Consider the following 6629-nt stretch of genomic DNA (forward strand, 5'->3'; position numbering starts at 1 on the left):
CTCACCTGGTGACACGCAGGATCTCTAGGCCGCAGCACAGTGCCTCCATGGGGCCCCGAGAGCTGGGGCCTTGCAGAGGGGCAGGTGGCCGGTACGCTACCCTGGGCGACAGGTGACAGGTGCCCCGTGTCACCATGCAGATGCTCTGCACCAGGTACATTTCCTGCAGGTTCAGGACCTTCAGGCCGTTGTCGCTCTAAGGAGACCCAGGGTCCGTTATCAAAGTGTTTGACTCAACGTGTAGGGGTGTGGGGCGAGTTCAGAACAAATCCCAGTGCCATTGTGATGGGGTCCCAAGGGGCCACCCCCAACACCACCTGCAGGCAGGCACAGAATCAGGCCCGCACCCACACAGACAGACCGTGAGTCTGCAGTGGCAAGTGTCCCTGAGCCTTTGCCTAAAGCCAGCCTCCGCCCTGATGGTTGATGGTGACCGCCTCCAGAAGGTGCGGAAAGTGGTAGTGCCCGGCACTGGGATGGAGAGGCGGTGGGCCGGATGGAACCAGTCAGAACGGGGCCAGAGCATGCCCAGTGAAATGCAATGGGCACGTTTGGGCAGCGAGCTAGGTGCTTTTACTGTGGTGAGTGTCCAAGTTGTGGGGCGTCTAGATAGCAGGCTTGGAGACGGGGGCCTGGATGGCACTGGGTGCCGGAGACTTTTCCAGTGGTGTCCCTGACAAGTCAAGAAGTGTGGGGGTAGCAGGGGGAGCTAGGGGTGTTGTGGGCACGGCAGAGAAAGCCCCGTGTGAGTTTGTCCAAGCCGGGCCCAGTGTGAGTGTGTCCAGTGTGCTGGGTGTCGTTGGAGGAAGCAGCGTGCATCCACACTCACCCAGGTGAGAGACCAGCACCGGCGCCTCACGGTCAGGCTGTAGGAGACGGCGATCCCCCAGCAGGTGTTTGCCATGTGCCGTAGGCAGATCTGAGGAGACAGGGGCGGGCGGACAAGGGGCCAGTGAGAAGCGTGAGGACGACGGTGGGAGGGAGGGCCGTGGTGTGTGGCTGCGATTGGGACTGTTTGTGGCCCCGTGGAAACTTTTGGGACTCTGCCCTCCCGGGCGACCCAGCCCCATGGATTGGCAGGGTTGATGGAAGGACGGTACGGGGTGGGCAGGAGCGGGGTAGGTGAGAAGAGCCTGAGGCCGGCGAGGAGATTCTCTCTCAGACTCCCGTGGCAAGGTGACTGGAGAGAGAGCCCTGGTTCTTCATTGTGGACCGTCCCCGGGGAGCCGTGACACCCACCTCCACCCGGGCCCGGGCAGAGGAGGAAGGACTTGGAGGTGATGAGAGCACTCACCTGGGTAGGTGTGGGCCAGCCACGGTGAACCTCCCCCGAGCTGAGCGGTGGGAGCGGCCCAGCAGTGGAAGGGAGTCTCTCAGTGCTCTGGCACCGCCGGCCCGGGCCGGGCCATGGGACGACCATGTGGTGGCCACGGGCTAGGGCATCCCCAGGGCTCAAGGCACGCACGGCGCTAGTGGTGGGCCGGGCACAGCGCACCTCCCCGGGGCTGAGCGGTGGGAGCAGCCCAGCACTGGAGGGGAGGCTCTCACAGCCCTGGCCCCGACTTTGTGGACCGGCCCGGGGCACGGCCTTGTGGTGTCCTGGGCGCTGGGCAGCTCCCGGGCTCAGGGTACCCACAGGGCTAGCGCTGGGCGGGCCACGGCAAACCTCCCCTGGACTGGGTGGCGGGAGCGGCTCGGTGGTCGTGGGGAGGCTCTCGGAGCCCGGGGCCGGCAAGTCCGGCGTGGCCTGTGGGAGGGCCAAGTCTGCTTCAGGGCGAGGGCCATCCCGTGGGCTGTGCGGGACTTGTGGACGCCGCCTGCCAAATATCCCCGCTGGTGTGGAGTGGGATCTGAGCCAGCGCCTCAGGCGCTGCATGGCACTCTGGGGCTGGGGAGTCCCGTGGCCGCGTTCGCGGCGGCGGCCACGGCCTCTAGGCAGAGGTAGGCAGCAGCCAAACATACTTGCTTTGGTCTGTGGCAAAGGGAGGAGCGCACAGTGCGGTCTCCTCAGACTAGGTCAACTGGGCAACTGGGGTTCCGAGTTCTGTGGCTGTTGGTCACCAAGGAAGTGAGGTCACACGACGTCTCGGACCCTCCCCCCACACCCCTCCCCACCTCCCAGAGCCTTCCAGGCCCTGTGTGCTCCCACACTCATGGGCCCATGGCCTCTGACAGCTTGAACCTTAGGGCCCTTGGCCTACATGAGCACACATTCCCCATGGGGGTCATGGGGTAGGGTGGGGCACGTGACCTCCTTCCCACCTGACAGGCCGTACAGTTCCCAGGACACACAACATGCTGGGCACCCAGTGTCTCCCTAGGGACCCTACATAAGGGGCATTGTGGCCTCTTAGAGGCTCTCCTTTCCTCTTCCTCCTCCTGGTCTTCCTCCTCTTCTTCTTCCTCCTCTTTGTCGTCATCCTCCTCCCCACTCAATCCCTTTGGCCAGTCACTATTCCGACCATTTGCCCTTCCTCTAAGGAGGGCACTTCCATGGTATTCTCAGGACTTCCCTTGAGCCTCAATGATACTTGAGCAATAAGAGCAGTGCGTGTTTTGCGGTCGCTTTTCTACAAACGAGGCCCAATAGGGCAGCCGTTTTCCAGGCAAAGAGACAAGAAGGAGCCGGGTGCCAGTGGCTCACGCCTGTAATCCTAGCTACTTAGTCGGCCTCGATCTGAGGATCCAGGCTCAAAGCCAGCCCTGGCTTTCAGCCAGTCTATGAGACTTTTGTCTCCTATGAACCACCAGGAAACCGGAGGTGGGGCTCTTTGGCTCAAGTAGAGCTCTAGCCTGGAGCTGAAGAGCTCAAGTGTCAACGACAGTGCCAAGGCCCAGAGTTCAAATCCCATGTGTGAGAGATAGATAGAGAGAGAGAGAGAGAGAGAGAGAGAGAGTTAGTTTTCAGTCCCAAATTCGCCCATGCAATGGGGGTTTTGGGGGAAGGACAGACGCTTTGGTTGGTTGCTTTGCATTTTGATCAGCAAGCATGGAAGGAGGGGCTGGTAAGAGGAACCAGCTGTAGCACGATGTTGAGCGGGATGGTGGCCTTATGTAGGAGGAGAGGGGTCATTGGCTGACTTACTTGCTCCACAGGAGTCTGTGTCCTGTGCCATTGGGACATCCTTCACTCTTGGGGTTGGCCAGATGAGTTCAAGCTTGTGAGCCCCTTGCTGGCAAAGCTGGGGAAGCAAGTCTGGGCTTTGCTTGCATGGGGGGTGATAGGTAAGAGGGAGGAAAAGAAGAGAGGGACAGGACAGGAAGTGAGGGCACGGGAGGGGATGCAAGGAGAGAGAGAAGGGGAGGAAAAGACAGACACAGTGCATGTGGGAAACTCTCTTCAGGACGTGCCTTGCCCCCACAAAAGACAGATTATGGATTGATTGATTGAGGGGCAGGGCCACAAGTCTCCTTGGGAACACACGTGGGTAGGGAGCAGACTCCCATCCACCCTTGGCCAGGTCAGTTGGCTTTTGCCCCTGTTCCTAGCCCAGGGGCACACTCCTTATTTTCCTGTAAGGAAAGTCCTAGCCTACATGTGAGCACCCTGAAGTCTAAAAACCACCTGTTTCTTTGGCTCCACAGTGAGCTGAGGATGGAGAGGCTTGATAGAGCATGGGATGAAACCCTCCTGTAGGAAACGCCCTCGGGGACGACTTTGCAGTCTGATGGCGTTGCAGTTCCCTGGTGAAGAAAGAAATGGCTGTGCCCATTTCTGTCCCTGGGGAGCTGGTCGGGGAGTTGTTTTGTCTCCTGGCACTGTCTTGCGTGGCTGTGTCTTCTGGAGCCAGGGAATCCTTGGCCTCTTTGTGTGCTCTCAGGTGGGACATGTAAGCCGGATGCGGTGCTTTCCGCAGCGAGAGACGTCTCCTCAACTGCCTTCCTTGTCAGGGAAGGGAAAGTGTTTAGCTAGGCTTCCCAGACGGCCTTTATTCTTTTAAATGTAATGAAATGTCCTGTGATTGTAAGGGAGGCTTTCTGCCTTCTCTGTGACAGAGCTCTGGGCCACCCAACCTCCCGTCTCATTCCTCCTGCTCCCCCTCTGCCTCCTCCTGCCGCTGCCGCCTGCTTTGCTGCTGTGCCTACTGCCAGCACCACACAGTGTTTCCTGGTAGCCCTGAACCAGGTGAAGCCATTGGTGCCTACTGTGGGGACGTTGTAACGCTTTCCACCCTCTTGGTCTTCGCGGAGCTGCCAGGAGTGAGTAGACTTGCCAGGATATCCCGAAGGGTTGTGCAAGAGTCCCCGTGGCATGGATCCCCAGCATTAGCGCCATTCCTTCATTCAGGTGACCTGTTTCTTCAGAGCTGAGATTTGGCTAGCCAGAGGACCCCCAGGGCTCCACCTGCCCCCATTCTCTATTGTCTTGAGTGCTGGCCAGAAGCTCCTTCAAACCCACCAGCCAGGCTGCTGGCCACACATGGTACCCGAGGACCGTGTGCGTTGGTTCCCACCTGGGTGGGTCGGGTGTTGGGGTGTTTGTTTTGTCCGTGTGCGGGTTAGTTCCCACGGTTCCTGTGGGGTCATTGGGCAGAAGACAAAACTTGGGCTGGCCATGTGCTTTGGATGGACAGGCTCTGCCTTCCTCTTTGTCCCTCATGGATTCCCGAGGGATCCCACTGCCGGTAGCTTGTAAGACCTTCCTGTGTGCCGTGGGCCCCAGGAAAGGTCTTCCCAGCAGCACGCGTGCCCGCCCACACCCATCTCCCCCATGAAGGTCTTCCCAGCTACTCAGCAGTGCTGGAGGCTGGGCCACCTCTAAAACAACTTGAGGCCAAGGACTGGAAAACTTTCTCTCTCTCTTTGTGTGTGTGTGTGTGTGTGTGTGTGTGTGTGTGTGTTGCTCAAAAGTGACATTGTCTGACTTTTTATCCTTGACTTTTTAATAAATTTTAGAAAAAAAAACACACGGTAGTTTAACAAGAATGTAAAGGGAGAAGGGTAAGGATGAGCAGGAACTGGGCGGGCGGGAGTGGGTCAGGGGCTGGTGCAAGGGGAGGCTGGGCTAAAGAGCCCGTGGGCAGGCGTCTGCCCTTGTGGCTTCTGCTGGCGGCCAAGGGCTGTGTGGTGGTGTCTATGGCGGTGTCCTGTGACAGTGCAGGTCGGAGCCCAGAGGATGCTGGCACCACTGGGGCTGGAGCTGGCCCCGAAGCTGCAAGAGGAGCAGAAAAGGTGCAGCGGCCATGTGAGCGCTGGCAACCAGTCCCGCCCGCCCGCTCACTGCCTTGCAGATGGAGCCCTGGCCACTAAGGCCCCCGAGGTAGACGGAGGCACCTAAGACCTCCCGAAGTGATTGTTCTGGGTCCTAGCATGATGTGGGCCCTCTGCCCCAGCCACACCCACTGGCCTCTCGGGGGTCTTTCCCCCGCCCTCCCCGTATACAACACACACACTCCCCTGTACTTGTCCACCCCTGTCCTGTGTGCGGACGTGCATGTGATTGGAGCCGCCGTGTTCCTGTGTGCACTGAAGGCGGGCTATCCCTTCCTTAGAAGGGAGAGCAAAGGGCCTGCGGCACTCACCTGCAGCCTCCCCATTACTGGGCTCCAGATGCTCCAACAGCCATGGGAGGGCCCTAGGAGCTGGGTGCTCCATGGAAAGGCCCCACGGGGCCAGGTGCAGCCAGCCCGTTCCCAGGGGTGGCTCAGGACTGTGGTGCAGGTCTGCAAAGAGAGGGAGCGTCATGTATCCGGCAAGAAGCCTAAGGATGGGTGTGGGGAGGTCATGGCGTGTGGCTGCTGAGGCGGCTGTGTGGGTGGCCCGGTGGAAACTTTTGGGGGCTGGTGGCTGCCAAGGTGGGACCCAGCCCCGTGGACTTGCACGGCTGGCTGAGGGCGGGGGCCGTGGGGTAGCTAGCGAGCCCGGGGGCTTGGGGGAGGGGAAACAGCGGCCAGGCCAGCATCACCTCCCCGTGTGGAGTGAGTGTTCTAGGTGAGCAAGGAGCCTGTCCTTGACCGTCTGTTCCCGTGGAGACCTCCCACCTGCCCCGGAGGAGGAAGGATGAAAGGCACTGCCGGACACTCACAGGCCTTGGCTGGGCAGGGCAAAGCAGCATGGTGCTGTGCAGTGGGAGCGGCATCTCCCTGGGAGAGCACCCTGCGGGAGAGCTCCCTCTGGGCACTTGCAGCGCGAGGTTGCGCCCGTGTGCACTGGGGCTGTGAGTCCAGGCGAAGCTCAGCAGGGTGAGGCAGGCGTGTCGGCGAGCCACCGACCACCTGGAGCAACATGGGGGCCAAGGGGCCACGGCACAGTGAGGGCCCCGGCAACTCTTCCTACCCGCCCACCCGGGTGAGCCCCTGGATGAGCTGCGGCTGCCCGTGTGAGCCAGAGCCCTCACCTGGTGACACGCAGGATCTCTAGGCCGCAGCACAGTGCCTCCATGGGGCCCCGAGAGCTGGGGCCTTGCAGAGGGGCAGGTGGCCGGTACGCTACCCTGGGCGACAGGTGACAGGTGCCCCGTGTCACCATGCAGATGCTCTGCACCATGTACATTTCCTGCAGGTTCAGGACCTTCAGGCCGTTGTCGCTCTAGGGAGACCCAGGGTCCGTTATCAAAGTGTTTGACTCAACGTGTAGGGGTGTGGGGCGAGTTCAGAACAAATCCCAGTGCCATTGTGATGGGGTCCCAA

The sequence above is a fragment of the Perognathus longimembris genome, chromosome 1 (assembly GCF_023159225.1).
Source record: "Perognathus longimembris pacificus isolate PPM17 chromosome 1, ASM2315922v1, whole genome shotgun sequence".
Taxonomy (NCBI): domain Eukaryota; kingdom Metazoa; phylum Chordata; class Mammalia; order Rodentia; family Heteromyidae; genus Perognathus; species Perognathus longimembris.